This window comes from Gallinula chloropus, assembly GCF_964237585.1.
Source record: "Gallinula chloropus genome assembly, chromosome: 10".
Taxonomy (NCBI): Eukaryota; Metazoa; Chordata; class Aves; order Gruiformes; family Rallidae; genus Gallinula; species Gallinula chloropus.
In genome coordinates, this window is record NC_140095.1 from 8,702,275 (window position 1) to 8,720,747 (window position 18,473).

Genomic DNA, 18,473 nt, shown 5'->3' on the forward strand with positions numbered 1-18,473 from the left:
TGGCTGCAAGTTGGAGCACAGGGAGTTCTGCACCAACATGGGGAAGAACTTTTCCCCAGTGAGGGTGCCAGAGCCCTGGGACAGGTTGCCCAGGGGGTGTGGGGTCTCCATCTCTGGAGAGATTCCAGCCCCATCTGGATGCCGCCCTGTGCAATATGAGCTGGGGAGCTGCTTTGGGAGGGGGGTTGGACCTGACGATCTCTCGAGGTCCCTTCCAACCCCTGTGATTCTGTGATCTATCAGTGATTCCCTGTCACACCAGGAGACAGCCTCACGTACAGCCCTGTGAGCTCAGCCCAGGTCTGGTTCCAGCCATCCTTTTCATTACTGGCTGGAGCACTGAGAAAGTACTTTTATAAAGCCTGAAAGGATGCCCAGCCCTTAAGAGCTGGCAGCACTCTGGAGGTCATGCTCTGAATTGATAAGCTGAGGAGAAGTTACAAAAACACCTACGAATCAATAACAAGAAAAGGAAGGAAAACAACGCCAAGAACTGTGCTTAGAAACAGTGAGAATGGAGAGTGAGCATGGAAATGCAGCATGAGGGAAAGCTCTCTGGCCAGAAAGAACCCTGAAGAAAATTGGGGACTGGACTAAAAATACAGTATGTGGTGACACTGGTTTGCCACAGCTCCAGCTGCAAAGAGCTGAACATAATCCCAGGATTTAATAACACAAAGTGCCTAATTCTGGGCTGAAAGGCCATGCTCAGCCCTGGGATCGTCCTCAAGAAAGTCACGGACAACTGGAGGGTCTGGGAAACAAAGGGAACCATCAGCAGTGTGAGGCATGCAGCCCTGGAGCAGCTGTTGAAGGGTTTCTCCATCCCTGTCCCCTCCAGGGTCATTATCAGCTCTCAGTGGCACTGAACAGCTGTTTAAAAGGAGGACAACCATCTGCTGGCCCCCCTATCCTCTGAAGGCAGGAGACACAGCGGCCTGCAGCTCAGGACAGCTGGATGAGCTGTCAGGCTGTACTCTGAGACCAGGACTTCATCAAGTCCCAGAGGGAACTTCCCCCTGGTCCAGATCTGCACTAAGATCCACCGCTGTCTGGTCTGGAACTGAGTATCTCTCACTTGGTGGGGTGATCTGATCCTGGCTGGAGGCCAGATGCCCACCAAAGCCACTCTATCACAGCCCTCCTCAGCTAAGCAGGGGTGAAAATAGGTATTGAGAGGCTCAGAAGTGGAGATAAGGACAGGGAGAGATCATTCTGCAATGATCAGACTCAATGCAGAGTAAAACGTATCTAATTCATGACCCAGTGCAAACTGAGTAGGATAATGAGAAGCACAACCAGATCTTAACCTCCACCTCTCCACCCCTCCCTTCTTCCCAAGCTCAGCTGTATTCCCCATTTCTCTCCCTCTCCCACAGCAGCACAGGGGGGTGGGGATGGGGTCAGTCCATCTCATGTTGTCTCTGCTGCTCCTTCCTCCTTGGGGCAGGGGGCATTCCTCACACCCTTCCCCTGCTGCACCATGGGGTCCCACCCACAGCAAATGTGAGTTCTTTCCCACAGGGCTTCAGCTCTTCCCCTGCTGCCCCAGCGTGGGTCATTGCTATGGGAGCAGTCATCACTCACAGAATGTCTCTCAGTCTCTCAGGCTCAGACTGCTCCAGCCTGGTCCCCCCCAGCAAACCTGCTCCGCCATGGGTCTCTCTCCCTTGCCCATCTCTGTGTCTCTGTCTCTCTCCATGGGCTGCAAGTGCTGCCAGGGGCTTGCTTCCATGTGGGTCACAGCATCTCCTGTCTGTCTCCCCCTGCTCCAGCGTGGGGCCTCTCCACAGGCTGCAGGTGGGGTCTGGGCCTTTTCCATGGGCTGTGGGGGAACACCCGCTCCACCATGGGTTTCTCCAGGGGCTGCAGGGGCATCTTTCTCTCAGGCACCTGCGGTGCCTCCTCCCTTCCCTGCCCTTGGTGCCTACACAGCTCCTCACTCCCTTCTCTGGGGCACAAAGCAGCTGCTGGCAGGTTTTTCTCCTCACTGTGACTCCCAGAGGCGCTGTGACCATGGCTGATGGGCTCGACCTTGGTCAGAGGTGACTCCAGCCTTGAGCCGGCTGGTGTTTGCTCTGTGGGGCTGCAGAGAGCTGCTGGTGCTCCTTGCAGAAGTCAGCCCTACAGCACCCCTTCTCCACCAGAACCCTGCCACACAAACCCCCAATGCCTGGCACAGGACAGAGGCACGCACAAGGAGGCTCTTCCAGCCCAGCATTTCATTTTAGCATTCTCCACCAGGCACTCCAGCATCACCACAGCAGTGCCACCTTAGAGCTAAATGAACAGCCTTCCCCAAATTACATCAAAGCTCCTCACCCTGCTGAAAGGGCACCCACACAGCAACAGGGAACAAGCACAACTGTAACCAGTTCAATTCACACCTTCATTACCTTCCATAAACAAAGCTCTTCAGCTCAGTTAGCCACCATGAAGACGTGACTTCCCAAGGGATGCAGGGCAAGGGATACTGACCTGGGCTGACCACGGGGAAGGGCAAGGCTTCCCTTCTCCCCCCTTGCCCCAAACAGCCCCAACAACCTGTGCCACAAGCCACCACCCAGCTGAGCAGGAAGCCCCCCCCATACACCAGACAGAATGGCCCCAGGCAATGACTTCAGAAGCAGCAGAAGTCCTTGAGATGAGGTGGTGTGAAGGGGGCGAGATGCCACACACACAGCTGTGCCCAACCCTGACTGCAGGCTCTGCTACAACAGGGCAAGATCTACAAGTCTTATGCAAAACCAGGGTTTAACTTCCAGGAACGTTTAAGATTTCCCAGTGAGTTGAAAGGATTGGGGGATTCTCTGAGTCAGAGCTTTAGGAGCAAGCTGCCTCCTGAACCACAGCCAGAAGAGATCTGACAAAGCCTTCGTTAGCGCTGTCCTGGCTCCAGCCTGGGTGATTTCTTCCTAGCAGCAGGTGCAATGCCTGTTTGGGGCTGGGATGAGCAGTGCTGGTAACACACAGAGGGTTTAGTTGCTGCCCAGCAGTCAGGGACTTTTCCTATTGTTCCTATTTCCCTGCTAATGAGAAGGTGGGGGCACCCAGGGAGCTGGGAGGGGACATAGCCAGGACAGGGGACCCAAACTGGACATATTCCATGCCAGTTACATCATGCCCAGCAATAAGGTGGCTGGTGGGGGGAGACAGCTCTTGGCTCCAGGACATGTAGTTTTGGGGACAGTTCAGTTTCAGGACAGCTCTGAGCTGTGTGCAAGACACTGCATTGTGTATCACCAGTTGGGTGTGTTTTGCTATAAAGTCCTGTTGCTGTTTTATCTCTCTCTGCTGTCCCAATAAACTCTCCTTATCCCAACTCATGAGGTTTGGGGTTTTTGGTTTTCTTTTCCCTCCCTCCCTCACCCTCATACCTGCTCCTTACAGTGGCTGCAAGGTGCTCAGCTCTAAGCTGGGGCAAAACCACAACACACATGCCAGCTCCTTTCACAGGACTGTTTCCCAGAAGATCCCCAGTGTTGTGTCATTTTTCACTCCAGGTGCTAAGAATAGCTGTGTGTTAATAAAAATAATAATGAGCTTTATAGGGAACTTCTCCAGAAAGAGCTCAACAAATCTTAATTAGAGCTGATTCACCCACTTCACAGGCACACGGTGCTTCTCTGAGGGGAGAGCTGTGAGGTAGGAGAGCTGAGGGGGGCTATAAAAGCCACAAAGGAAGGCAGTAGCAAAGGATCAGCACGTAGAAAGGCAACTATTATCCCTAAATCTATCCCAATAATCCAATGCCTTGCAAATACTCAGGGTGCAGTTGATATGCTTTCCATCTCCCCTGCCCTGTTTGACCACACCTGTATTTCCTCTCCTATTTCTGTGCCATTTAAGAGCAGACAGAGGGTTGGGGGGGCTGAGGTTTTTGGGTGTTTTATTGTCCAGCCTAAAGGAACTCTCAGCTGTAAAAGAGAAGGTGGTTGTGGTAGCACCAGCGCTGGTCTTACACTGCTTTAGGGGACAGCATCACGGGTCCAAGGGCTGTTCAATTGCCAGTTTCCAGGTTCTTTCTTTAAAACAAATGTATTTGTATGCCTTAAAATCCAGCAAATGTATGGTCACATATATCACAGAGTCACAGAATGGCAAGGGTTGGAGGGGACCTCTGGAGATTATCTAGTCCAACCCCCCTGCCAGAGCAGGATCACCTCGACTCGGTCACACAGGAACACATCCAGGTGGGTCTGGATGTCTCCAGAGAAGGAGACTCTCCGACCTCTCTGGGCAGCCTGGCCCAGGGCTCTGTCACCCTCACAGGGAAAAAGTTCTTCCTTACATTCCCATGGAATTTCCTCTGCTCCAACTTGCACCTATTGCCCCTTGTCCTATGGCTGCCATCCCTCCTCATGTCACTCCTCAGTCTCATCTTCTCATAGCTAAAGAGCCTCAGCAGGAAGATGTTCCACTCCATCTCAGTGGCCCTGTGCTGGACTCTTCCAAGTAGCTCCCTGTTCTTCTTGAACTGAGGGGCCCAGAACTGGACACAATATTGCAGGTGCAGTCTCACCAGGGCAGAGCAGAGGGGGAGGAGAACCACTCTTGAGCTCCTAAACACACCTAACACACCCCAGGATGCTATCAGCCTTCTTAGCCACAAGGGCACATTGCTGGTCATGGACCCCTAGGTCCCTTTTCACCAAGTCCAACAGGTCCATCCCCAACCTACACTGGTACCTGGGGTTGTTCTTCCCCAGCTGCCAGACTCCACACTTGCTTTTGTTGTATTTCATTACATTTCTCCCCACCCAACCCTCCAGTCTGTCCAGATCTCACTGGATGGCAGCACAACCTTCTGGTGTGTCAGCCACTCCTCCCAGTCTTGTGCCATCAGCAAACTTGCTGACAGTGCACTCAGTTCCCTCAGCCTGGTTGTCGCTAAATATGTTGACCAGTACTGGTCCCAGTACAGAGCTGAGGAACTCCACTGGATACAGGCCTCCAGCTCAAATCCATCCTGTTGACCACAACTTACTCCTTTCCTTCAACCAGTTCACAATCCACCTCACTACCCAATCCTCCAGACCACACTTCCTCAGTTAAGGGCATAAGACAAAGATGCTGTGGGAGACAAGTGTCAAATGCTTTATGAAATCAAGACAAACCACATCCACTGCCCAAGCATCATCTACCCACCTGGTTATGACCTCACAGAAGGCCAAACATGACTACCCCTTGGTGAAACCATGCTGATTGCTCCTAATGGCCCTCTTATCCTTCTAAAGACTGCACTGGGGATAAGATATTTCATCACCTTTCCAGGGATGGAGGTAAGGCTGACCTGTCTGTAGTGGGTCCTCCTTCTTGGGGAGGTTTGGGGAGGGAAAGAGAGAAAAAGAAGTCCATCCCTTAATAGCATTACTCCCAGACCACAGATGAATTCAAAAGAACTACACAGAGCAGAAACACTGCAGCAGCAGCACATTCAGTAAGTGACAAGGGTGTGTGGTTGGCTTCTAACACCGCAGAGACTTATCTGTGCTTACAAGGTGCCCCACCACGGCTGTACGCTGGAGCAGCCTCCCCACTCAGGCAGCTCTACCAACAGCACCACCTGCGCAGATCAGCGTCCTCTGGCAAGGAAATCAAACACTAGCAGTGAAGTCATACTTGCTGCCTCTATGCTGTATTTGTGCTAGGTTAGTTCCATCAGCAACACACTGCAAAATAAATAACTTGCCCCTAAGAAATTGTGTCTACAGAACTTGTTGGTGCAAACCCAGGCCATCTTGAGAGGCGGGTAGTGTTGATTATTTGTCAAAGATTACTTCTAATGCAAGTGTTAGTCAACTGCTGAAGTTAAACACTTTAAGGCAACATTCCAAATTGTGTTTATATACAAAGTCCCATTTGCTCAGTTTTCCCTCCCTGGCTTTGGGCAATATGTAATTTCACTAGTTCTCTGGTGAGAGAGCCATATGCAAGCTCGCACCAAAATAATTAAACACTTCTAAAATTCAGGCCTCGCGTTACTGAGCGTGTACCCTGAGGAAAAAACCACATTAGAGTGGCCCAGAGCTACACCACAGGTACCAGGGCACCTCCATTCACCACAGCACAGGTGCAAGGGGGGGGCTGAGGTCCCCAGCCCACCCTCATGCTCAAGGCAGCAGCCAGACTGCCCCTGCTTCACTGTAGTGTGTAAAAGCCTTTGACACATGGGGTCCTTGCCCACATGGGTACCTTTGCCCACCCAGGGGACCCTTCCCTGCCCAGGGGATCCTTACCCACCTGGGGACCTGTGTCCATCTGGGGGACCTTTGCCTGCACAGGGGTACTCTTGCCCATCTGGGGTTCCCTGCCCATCCAGGGACCCCTGCCCACCCCGGGGGGGACTCCACTCCCACACGTTACCACAGGGCCCTGCTTTTCCATCACTCTTCCAACACAACAGCCCAGGCAGCCGCCTGTACTCCCCAGCCCGGCCCAAGCCAAGCCAGGCCGCCAGCCCCGGGCTGTGGGGAACGGCCGGAGCAGCGCTCCGGGCTCTGCTTCCTCAAGAGGCCGGGCAGGATCCCCTCTGCGGGGAAAGCAACGCGGCTGCCGGCCGGCCCCCTCCCCCCTTCCTTCCCTCCCCGCCACGCCAAGGCCTCACCACCGGCTCCCCCCGAACGGAGCCACCGGCAGAACAAGCTACGCCGCTGGAGGCGGCCGCCCGGCCCCGCGGGCCCCAGACCGGCCGTTGCTCGGGACCGGGCCCTGCGTAGCCGGCCAGCCGCCTCCCCCCGAACCTCGGCCTCCTGCCTCCCCCACTCACCGCTCCGCACCGCGCACGCTCCGCTCGGTCACCGCCCCCTGACAGGCCGGGCTGGCCGGAGCCGCGGGGCCCCGCCCGGCACTCGCTCGGCCGGGCTCGGTGCGGCGGTAGCCCGGGTCCGGGGTGAGCCGGATCAGGCGGCAGCGGGCATTGCCGGGCTTCCAAGAGCCTCCCGAGCCGTAGGCAAACAGCCTGACCCGGATAACGGCCACCAGCCCCGCCAGGCCCTGGGGAAGACCGGTCACCCGGCAGGGAGGGGCTCGGGGAGAGCTCCGAGACCGCAGATGGGTGCAGGGGGAAGGGAAGGGGCTTCTCAGGGATGTGGCCTCACGGCCAAGAAGGCGGCCAGGGGCATCCTGGGGCGTAGTAGGAGGGTTTAGTAGGTCGAGAAGGGTTCTTAAGGACTGAAAGACATACCTGGCCTGAAACCTCTCCATGTACCCTGGGGCTTTCCTTGTGCAGGGAGCTGTCCTAACGTTTCTCATACTTCCACATGTGCTTTAATAGGCTCTCCCAACATTCAAACATGCTAAACGTCCAGCAGTAGCTCTCAAACCAAAGGAGCGAGGACTGAAACATGTTCCTGGCCTGGAAGTTCCTCAGGTATCCCAGTAGCCATTCACAGGAGTGAGGCAGCCATGGGTTTGGAGAATCATGGCAGGGATGTCCATATGGAGCCCACAGGCAGCCCCTCTGACCCTGGGGCTCAGGGCTTTCCTCTTCCAGGGAACTGTTACAATGTTCCTAAGTTCCTTATGTACTTTAATAGGCTCTACCTGCCTTCACATTCAAACATGCCAAACGTCCAGCCGTAGCTCCCAAACCCAAGGAACCAGGACTGAAAGACATACCTGGCCTGAAACCTCCCCATGGAGCCCACAGGCAGCCCCTCTGACCCTGGGACTCAGGGCTCTCCTTTCCAAGATAGCAGCCCTAACAGTTCCCTATGTACTTCAATAGGCTCTACCTGCCTTCACATTCAAACATGCCAAAGGTCCAGCAGTAGCTCCCAAACCTAAGGAGTGAGGACTGTCATCATTCTGTGTCTCTGTGACCTTTGCCAGGGTGAGATGTACCTGTTGGAGCTGGTTCGGGTCCCTGCTGCTGGCTGCCTCAGCACCCACACCCCCCACACTCCCCCTTGGATTTTTTCACACCTTTTGAGGGAGGGAGCGAAGTTTCAGGTAAATCCAAGGGTGTTAATTCACAGCCCTGGCACCTCACACCCCTGGCCTGTGCTGCAGAACAGGTGAGAAAGTCAGACTGGAAGGCACAACAAGGGCCAGGCTGCCTGTGCATCCCTTCTGCCTCGTTAGCTCACAGCATGGCGCTGATTAAAATGGAGTGCCAGAGCATTTCCCACCCCTCTCCCCGCTGGTGACTGAGCGACGGCTTTGCAGAAAGGATAGAAAAGCCACAGCCATCATCTATGATCCCTCCTCCCAGCAAGGGCCAGGCTGCAGCTGAGGAGCAGCTGATGCAGCAGGATGCCCATGGGCTCCACCACACACCAGCCAAAACCACCCTGCCAGCCCCAAATGTAAACCTGCGCTGCTTAACTGTCCAGTGAAGGACACTCAGCAGCACAGTGAAAGGGCCACTGTCCCCTGGGATGGTGTCCCCATGGCTCCGCTCACCCATGCACTGTGCTTTGCTGCTAGCACCCACACAGATCCTGGAGGCAGGAGATTGGTTGCAAGCAAATCCAGGCTTTTATTTCCAGTAAATGAAATGTTTTCAGTCTTTCCAGGTTGGATGTAAAGGCCTCAAAAACAGACACCAGAAGAAAAGCCCACAAAGCCCATGAGGAGTGCTCCTCAGATTTACTGGGGTTTAATGGTGCCGTTCTTCAGGCAGCTACATGATTTCTAGCAAGGTGTAACTCCTGGCCTTTGGATGCGTGAGAGCCATGCCATACTCCAGCCTCCTCCTCCTTCTCCCTTTGGGGCTCCAGGCCCTCTCAGAGCAGCTTTGTCACCAGCTCAGGACAGGGCTCATCCACCCGTCCCTGCCCAAACCCCACCGTGGTCTCTCTGGTGGGGTGGGCAAGCTGGATCCAGCTCTTCCCCTTGTTTCTGCTGGGCAGAACAGCACTAACAGGATGGTCAAGCACCTCCCTGGAGCCACCATGAGCTTCTCAAGCACAGCAGAAGGAGCAGGGAAAGCTCTCTGTGCAGCCAAGCCCAAGGCCTGCATCAGGGCAGAGCTAGCCTCTCCTCTCTGCCCAAGAGCCCGTCGCAGCTGGGGCACTGGGAAAGGAGCTTCTCCCCTGCCAAGCTCCCCAGCCACAGCTCCACAGCCCTGCAACAGCCCCAGGCAGTTTGGGAAGCCTTGCTGAGATTCTCCTCAGTCTCAGAGAGGAGCAGTGCTGCATCCTCAGGCGATACCAGGCTAATCCCGCCGTCTGAAGCTGCTCACACATCAAAGAGATTAGAAAACACGCTCTGCATGTATTATCTTCTGCATTTTGAGTTCTGCTGTTTGATCTGATGGGACAGAGGGGTTTTTTCCAAAGGTATTGGAGAAGATGGGTGTGAGAGAGTAATTCAGGGCTGGGAGTAATTTTTCATCAATGTACTTAAAGACAATCACAGCACTAGGAGGGAGGCCTAATTGTGGAGTTGTGTAATTAGTTTTTATGTCACTGCAATTATTCTGTTGGCTACATATAAAGAACATGGCAAAATGCAGCACTTAATTTTAAATCAAGACTTGATTCTCTTTTAGTAGGTAATTGATGTTGATCACATCACTTAGCAGCGACTATAAAATGTGCTATTTAGATTGTAAAGGGATGGAGAAAAGGACTGAGCAGATAGGTAATTGATGGATCACGGGCTGCATTGGTGGGAGGCAGCATTAATCCATCAGACTTCAGTTGTCTTTGTTTCCAGCCACTTCTGGGCATCGTTAGTGGCCCAGAGCATTAACGAGCGCAGAGCCGCTGATCCCCGCAGCATTGCGCGCCGCGGTGAATGGCTGCTCTGCCCCTGGACAGCAGCATCAGCAAATGAATTTGTACTTAATGCAATTGATTCCCTGTGATTAAATCCCTTCTTTGAAGGGCGAGCTCTGCTCAGAGCGGCTCGGCTTTGGGCGTAATGGTGGGTTTTGGAGCTCACCGCCCTGGGCAGAGCATCCTGCCCACTACCCTCTCCCACACAGAGACTCCTGGGCACCACTGCCCAGCTCCTGTGGGCTGCCTGCGAGCTCAGAGCCGCTGGCATCCGCAGATACCTGCCCCAGGGACCTCCATCCCCCCTTATTGGTGTTGGAAAGGGGAATTCAGAAAAGCAGAGGGTGTGGAAATGGGTCGTTCCCTGCAAAACAGCATGGACGTCTGCTCGGCCAACAGCTTCACAAGGTAACAGTGAGCTGGGCTAAGGAGCGGGAAGTGTTTGGGCCAGTCCTGTGCCTCAGCAGCAGGGCAGCAGGGAGAGCTCAGTTCCCCCCACACGGCACGATACCCAACTTGCCCTTGCTCAGCACCAGCCCAGATCAATGCCTCCACACCACACTGTCATCATGAAGCCAATAGAATATCTCCTTGCCTTTGTGACTGATGATTACTTGATTTCAAGGAGTAGTTGCTGCTTTCTGGCAGGGGCTGGAGGTGAGGCAGTGATGTCACTGGAGGAGGGGTTCTGAAGTGACTCTTGGGACATCAGAAATCCAGATTTTCTCCTGGGAAAGAGGTGTGAGTTTGTGCCTGGGACCTTCAGGTGCTGCAGTTGCCTCTCCTCCCTGGGGCTGTTCAGCTTCTCCAGCAGCTCAGCCATGACAACACGCACATGGGGCTCCTGTGCCAGGTTCTCATCTCCAGGAGAGTTTGATCCCCCTTTTCCTTCCGGGGAGGATGCCAGAAGAGGAGAAGCCACTCTTGCATCCAGGGCATCCTGTGTGAGTGTGGGTTTGCTCCCACCCAGAAGGCAGGCTGGGGGGAAAGATGATGAGGGTGGAAGGTGTGGTTTGCCCAGGTAATGAACAAACTACACAGGCTGCAGGCCTGGGATTTGCACTCCACGATCTCACCAAATTAGATGGAGTTGTGGCCAGACAGTCACTGGGAAGAGGACTTCCCTGAAATACCTTTCCCCTCTGGCTCTTCCTCCCTTGCTTCCACCCAGCCTTTTGTGTCATGCCCCGAACAATTAGATGAAATTCAGGCTCTGGTGGGTGTAATTGCTTAACGACCATCAGCTCCAGCGCCGGGCTGCACTGCCCCCAGCCTGCCCTGGCGGCCCCGCTGCTGCCAGGGAGCTGGCGGCAGCCGCTTTCCGCACTGACTGAGGAAGCGCATCTTTGGAACTCAAGAAGCAAGTCACGACCCAGTCTGAGTTCAGGGCAGACAACGCATCCAGAGAGGACAGAGGCGAGCCCAGGGCTTGAGGTGTGGTGGAATCAGAGCTGCAGAGTTACACTCCTTGCTTTTAAAAATGCTTTTTCTCACCCATTTTGTGTGCTGGACCAGTTCTGCTGTGTTAGCATCAGCCTCTTGAATTGCCGTGAGAATTCCACGGGTCCCGCTCACAGCCTCTCATCACCACCAGCCCAAATACTATTTCATTTGCTGCCCAAAGCAAAGACTCACACAAGGGCTTTTTCCCACAATCCTTGAGAGGCTCCAGAGCCATAAGCAGGATGCAATGAGCCAAGGGGCCATCCCTACTCATGGGAGGCTCTGCCAACAGGGCCAGGGTCACAGCACAAAGGGGTTCTGGGTAAGCTGCTAGGCATAGCTCAGGGTCGGGATGCCAGCAGGTACCAATGCATCAGTATCACACAGTATAACAGGATTAGGAACCTGACTCCCCTCCCCAAGGTGATAAACAGCTGGGCAGGGACTCCATAAAGTGGGTGTGGGTTCACCTACCAAAGACAGGCGAACAGGCAAAACATCACTGCTACCATTACCTCTTCAATAACATGATAAACATTTCATCACAGCTTCTTAACACAATCCAGTCAGATCTACCCGTTATCCCAACCCTTCGGGCCCCTTCTTGGGCACCAGAAATGGCTGTGGTGGTTCAGCCCCAACGAAAGCCTGAGCACCACATGCCACTCGCTCACTCCCTGAGGGGAAGCAGTGAGTGCTTCCCCTGTGGGTTGGGGTAAGGACAGTTACTGACAGAGTCACCATGAAAGGGGAACAGTAACAGCCTGTGCCAAATTTCACCTACACCCAGTGGTAACACCTTATCAACCAAGAATGCTGCCCAACACAAGGACTGACCCGATGCCCTGGCTGCACTCAGGCTGCCCTGGAGGCACCAGGAGCACCCCTCCCCGAGCAGCCCCTTTGTGGGGCAGTGATGTCTGGTGGGGTGGGAACAGCCAGGGATAACTCAGCTCCCCTGTTCTGGCTGCCTGGGGAGGTGAGCTCTGGCCTGGCCGGAACCAGGACCCACAGTAGCTATATTTAGGCTTCTCTCAATGGGATGTATTCCCATACTTCCAGTGAATCCAGGCTTGGGACCACAGCTATTCTGGGCCCTTTCAGCCACATGTCATAGGGAGTTGTATTAGAACCAGAGTCAAGCACCACGTCATTCACACAGTTGCTTCACTCTGCTTCTAATCCCAGTTCTGCAGGGTGATTGGTGATCCCGCAGGCAGCTACTTCCATCAGAGCTTCCTTCCCTCAGGATTCTTGTGAACACAAAAGGAAATGAACATGCCTGGCTGTATGTAACCAGCAGAGCTAAAAAGAGGGTGAGATCCACAGGGTGCTGATCCAGCGTACTATTCCTGAACAATCCTCGTCTTCCCATGTGTAGGGATTCTTGGGAGCACTTAGTACCACTGGTACTGTTCCAGCCTGTGGCATTTCCACCAGCTCAGGCTGTCTGGTGTAAAATCCTGTAGGATATTCTCCTGGTTTAGTATGGATCTTTGGGGCAATCATATTAGCAGACATGGAAGGCTTTCATTTTGGGGCAGCCATCCCCACTCCATCGGTTATTCAACTGGTAGATGGCATCATATAATCACAAATGCCATCCAGATTAATGAGCACTTAATTAATCCACTGGTACATTCAACAGCCCTGTTAGCCTGAGGATAGCAAGGGGTGTGGAATACCCACAGAATCCCCTCCTCTTTGGCCCAGCCTTGCACCACTGCAGCTGTAAAGGGTGAGCTATTGTCGCTTTGAATCTCCTCTGGCAGCAGGAGTGAGCAGAACCATCCCTTAAGGCCTTTTACTTTGTACTGCTGATGCAAAGTCAGCAGCCAGGGTGAGACCAGATATGACCTCTGCTCCCACCAGGGCACTGCTCAGTTTATTCTACCACTTTCTCTTCATCCTTCTGACATTTTTGAGCCCACTCCTTCCCAGCCCAGGAAGGGGCACGTCTGTATTTACGCAGCAGCTCTGCCATGGCAATCCTGCTGATGATGCCAATTTCCATTGTGTTAAGGGTTGAGGTCACGGAGCGATGCCCAGTTCATCGCTACGAGTCCGGCCACATTCAGTGCGCTGAACTATCGCGATTACACAGGCACGAATAACACGACACACCTTCAGTCTCGTCACGCTCCCTGAACCACCAGGGCCGGGCTTAAGGAGCTTGGTCACGTTGGATGGGAACCATCCCATCCAGGTTAATGGAACAGGGGTTTAGTCAAGCAAGAGATGCCCAGGTGCTTTGGGTTGCTGGGACAGATTCACTGTCCCCAGAGCCTGTGCAAATACCACAGGTATGAGTACCACATCCTAACTCCTAACGTGTTAAAAGACATCCAGAGACTCTGTAATAGTTTCCCAGGGAGGCACTTGGTGTAACCAATGTTCAAACCTTACCCGAAGGCATCTCGAGGGGGGAGAGAGGCTCAGCCTGGCGACTGATCCCAGAAGCTGGAATAGCACACGATGGGATCTTCCCTAATGCACTGCTGGGTTTGGGCTACTTTTATCTTACACTTCACTTTTGAGGTGGAGCTTGAGTGACTCTCACATACCTACCTGTGGTGTTGGTGTAAAATTCTCTTACCTGCCGTTTACAGGTACAGGCCAACAAAATCCAGAGCACAGGCTCAGTGGGGGGTGGTTGCACCTTGGGGGTGGGTAGCTTGGGGGATGGAGGTGTGTGTTGGTATTATGACGACATTATAATGAGCACAGTTCACCAAAAGGACAGCATTTTCTCAAATACAGACAGGTGGTGGGCCCGGGGTAGCAAATATGCAGCTTATCAGTTCTGTCTTAACCTCCAAGTTCCTGTGTTATCACTGAGCCTGGCCTCATGCCTCCACTCTGTTCCAGCCTCTCAGGGTTAGGACATCAGGCTCCCCTGATGTTGCCAACCTTCGGGATTGCCATGGAGCTTGTTGTGAAAAGGATGCTTAGGACTTTGGTGCGAAAGGGTTGTTTGGCATAGAGGCTGCTCTTCACCTGGGAATGTTTCCTGAATGCTGAACCCTGCTTTGAAACATGAGCATAAGTTTAATTTCTAAGTTACCTCCGGCAATTGTTCCAAAGTCCACAACAACTCGAATCCCTCCAGAACGCACTGCAGGATGGCTCGGCTCTCATGGGAGCCTGGCAGCTTCAGCAGGGAGCGAGGGCAGACTCTGCTTATTTTGAGAGCCAGGCAATGCCAGATGACTCCAACATTTCATTACAGGTTATTAACGATGCCGTTCATCACAGCCAAGTGCTTTGCTGCACACAGGTTTCCCACCGGGCTTCCCTCACTCCTGTTTGATGTTAGGTTTGGATTAAATTAGATAGGGTGGCAACGGTGATCAATTCAGACTGCTTTCCTAGGAAGCCAAGCACAAATGATTTTGAGAAGAGAATAAAGCCTGTAGCAAGGGCAGAGGGACCTGGCCGCATCCCCCGCTGCCACCCCCTCTTCGCTGCGCTTGAAGCATCCCCGCAGCGCAGCACACACGGGCTCGGGAGCAAGTGCAGGGACGATTAATAAAACACTTCCCATATGGTGGAAACCAGGAGAGCATAAATCTCAGCAGTGTCACACACTTAAAGGAGAGGGGCCGGTTACGAGCCGTTATTCCCTGCAAAAATGGGCTTTAAATCACCACTCACCAACACCCAGCGCTGGGTGCTCTGAAGTTGTCCAGCCTTTGCAGCTCCTTTCTGCCACGGTGCCAGGAATGACCCCGATGCTCATTACCTGGAGATATTTATCGCATTCTGCTGCTGCTCAGGGCACCTGCCAGCATCCAGGCAGCAAACAGCCCCGTAAAACACCACCAAGACCAAACACGTTTGGGGGTTTTATTTTTAGGGTCTCAGCTCTGTATCCCCAGAATAACCAGACTGTGGGTTTTGGGAAAACCCTTGGGATCACACGATGGCAGGGCAGGGGGTGCTCCACAGTGAGGACCCGCTGGCCCATCCATCCCAGCAGTGTGGCTGGGGAAATGAAGATGTTATCGAGCCGCGGCGCAGCGTGGTAATTGAAAGCCTTTTTGCTGCTGGAAGCCCTCGAGGCTGCCAGTCTCCTGGCTGAGCTGCTGCTTACCCACACTTTTTCATTTCCTCTGTTTCGCCTAAACTTTCCATCGGATTCCTCATCCATCTGAGCTGTGATGATAAATATGGAAATAAAGAGGCATTTACAGCCCCTCTCCTGGGTTGGTTTTCTATAGAAGTGAGCTATGTTCACAGCACCCTCCTGGCAGCTGCTGGCCCAAGAGCTGAGGGTGAATCTTTGGGAGACACTGGGTGGCAAAGAGCTGCCAGCTACGTCTCCTGGTCACCATGGGGAGAAAACAGCAGCAAAAGGGATAGGGCAAGCGAGGCCTAGGGGGATTTCTGCACAGAAGCAGGAGGGAAAAAGCAGCAGCTGAAGAGCTGAAAGTGTGAAGTATGAAGAAAGGCTTTAATTTTCACAAAATCTCTTAATTGATTAATCACAGGGCAACTTCTATGTGGAAACATCCCTCTCAAGATCATCCAAAGTGGTAATAACTGTTTGGCAGGGGAGTGGGAGGAGTGAGGTGGGACAGGCTGAACCCGTGGGCTTGTCTCCAGGGAGAAGAGATCAGCCCTCAGCAGCAAGGAGCCAACACAGGCATGAGCAGCGATGACGAGCACTGGACCTGGCAGTGGGAGAGCTGGCGTGGGCACTGGGGATGCTGGTTTCAGCAAAGGAGGATGCCCCAGTGCCTGTTGGCTCTCTGGAGACTGGCTGCAAAGGCTGGGCAAACCTGCCTGGGTGTCTGGAACAGAGGGTTTAGGGAGTTAAAGCATGACTTAACATCTTCCCTTCCTCAATGTTTGCACTGCTGCATGTTCCTTCCCTGGCCCCTGCCTTAGTTTAACCTGTCCGACAGCTAAAACAGCCACCCAGCCGCTGGCTCGCTGCCCCCCTCAGCAGGATGGGGCAGAGGGTCAGGGACAAAGAGCAAAACTCAGGGTTGAGATACAGACAGTTTAAAAGGACAGAAAAGGAAGATAATAACAAGAAGTGTGCAACAAGTGATGCACTGCACAATTGCTCATCCCCACCTACCGATGCTCAGCCAGTTCCCAAGCCACAGCTGCACTCTCGGCCAACTGCCCCCAGCTATACACTGAGCATGACATCATGTGGCACAGAATATCCCTATGGTATGGAATATCCCTATGGTATGGAATATCCCTGTGGCACAGAATACCCCTGCAGTATGGAATAACCCCATGGCCAGCCTTGGCCAGCTGTCTAGGCTGTGTCCCTTCCTGGCTTGTTGCTCTCAGGGCTGGCGGGGCAGTGTGAGAAGCTGCGAAGTCCTTGATTTGGTGCAAACATTGCCTAGCAACAACTGAAATATCAGTGTGTTATCAACATTATTCTCAGCCTAAATCCAAAACACAGCGTTGTACCCGCTACTAGGAAGAAAATTAACTCTACCCCAACTGAAACCAGGACAGCCCCAAAGAGCTGGGGTCTGTGAAAGTCATGCTGAACATGGGGGGAGCACTGCCAGGCCAGCAGCTGAACCCCCAGCCCTGTCTTTGGGGTGCCATCTGAGAAGGCTCTGACCTGGCCTCTGGTCCCAAAAGCCAGCAGGATTCTCTGCAGCACCCTCCTGCTGGGCACCAGGGTCTCCCCAGGGTGGTCACAAGCTGGGGAACCCTCTGGCTAATGGGTGGGCTTTGCTGCAGAGGCATCGGAATCACAGAATCCCAGAACCGTAGGAGTTGGAAAGGGACCTCCAGAGCTCATCGAGTCCAACCCTCCTGCCAAAGCAGGGTCCTTAGGACTGGTTGCACAGGTTGGCATCCAGATGAGTCTGGAATATCTCCAGAGAAGGAGACTCCACACCCCCCTGGCAGCCCGTCCCAGGGCTCTGTCCCCAGGGCAGCCGGCACAGCACCTCCAGCCAGTGCACTCAGAGACACGCTTGCCTGGGGGTGCTGAGCTGCTGCCAGCACCAAGCATCACCCTGTGCGTGACAAGCTCCCCTCTGCCTGATGGGGGGGGGCTGGCTTAAGGAGGACGCCCCACTTGTCCTGGCCAGCCCCAGATCCTCACCTGATGCTCTGCTCAAACTTCACCCATTTCGCTTTAATCCCATGCGCTTTAATCCCAGCGCTAGCTTCAGCCCTAGCCCAGGTCTCCTTACCTGTGACAGTCCCACAGACCTACGATTTTCCTGTCATCTGGAGAGTGAACATAATGCCTACAGACCCAGCTGCCTTCCCAAAGCTGTTACCTGCTTTCCTCATGGGAGGAAAACAGGAAAAATTAGTATGCGGCTTTTTCCTTGAGAAATCAATGTGATCTCAACTCGCTGTGAAGTTCCCTGACTGTTAGAGATGCTGCACTAGTAAAAACTAATCCTCTGAGGAGAAATGGGGGGAAGAAGAAGGAAAATCATAGAACAGGAACAGATCCCAGTAATTAGATGAGGCTAAAATGGTGCAGAGGGCTAAATTCCTGCTAGCACTAGAGCCTGTTTGGAAGTCCCAGAGCAGAGAGGGCTGTGGAGTGGATTCAGTCCAGCTGTTTATCACCCAGCTAAGAATCAGCTGTAATTGTTAATTCTAATTAAAGCTTTTTGGGGAAAAAAATGTAATCAAGAGTTTCCTTTTGGAAAAAAAAGGGGGGGTGGGAAAAAAAAAGGCATTTCAGCTAAATTAAAAATTTTGGGTTTGGGAAAAAAAGGGGGTAAAATGCTGAGAATTTTGAAATGACCCATTTCAGCATTTTGAGGCTGAAAAGGGATATATTTGTGTTGTGAAATGCATCATCAATTTCACTGTGTTTTATCTTACAGACTGAAGAGCAAAAATAGTTTTCAAATCAAAGCAAAAATGGTATTTTTAGGCTTTCTCTTTAAAAAAGCCTATCTGGGGGTTTCTGTCCTAATTAAGAATGACTTTTTTTTCTTTTTTTTTTTTTTTTATAATGGATTAAGCTGTTTCTAGTTAGCTCTACTCTAAAATGTGGGGATGGTGCTTTTCGTGGCGTGTCCACTCATCTCTACCCACCACCCGACCCCAGGATCCATGGACAATGCTTACACCACCCTGCTCCCCGTGCCAGCACCCACTAAAATCCCCTGGGGCTCAAGTCAGGCTTTACTAAACCTCACAGAACTAAACCAGCACCAGCAAAACAGCACTCAGAGTCACTGGCTTTTATCCTCATGGTGTGATTTTGTGTTTGTAGAGATCTGAACAGCCCGCTTACGTGCACCTCCAGGTCTCCTCCATGTTAATTCATCGCAGACCCCACTGCTTGTCCCA

General features: G+C 53.0%; 1 protein-coding gene across 1 annotated transcript in view; it reads right to left on the reverse strand.

Annotated features, from left to right (window-relative positions):
• Nucleotides 1–5,520, reverse strand: part of SIL1 (SIL1 nucleotide exchange factor) — a 97,477-nt gene extending 91,957 nt beyond the window's left edge. The window contains exon 1 of the mRNA XM_084268557.1: nucleotides 5,499–5,520. The gene's annotated coding sequence lies outside the window, so the exon portion shown is untranslated. The remainder of the gene's footprint in view (nucleotides 1–5,498) is intronic.
• Between the last annotated feature and the right edge of the window lie 12,953 nt (nucleotides 5,521–18,473).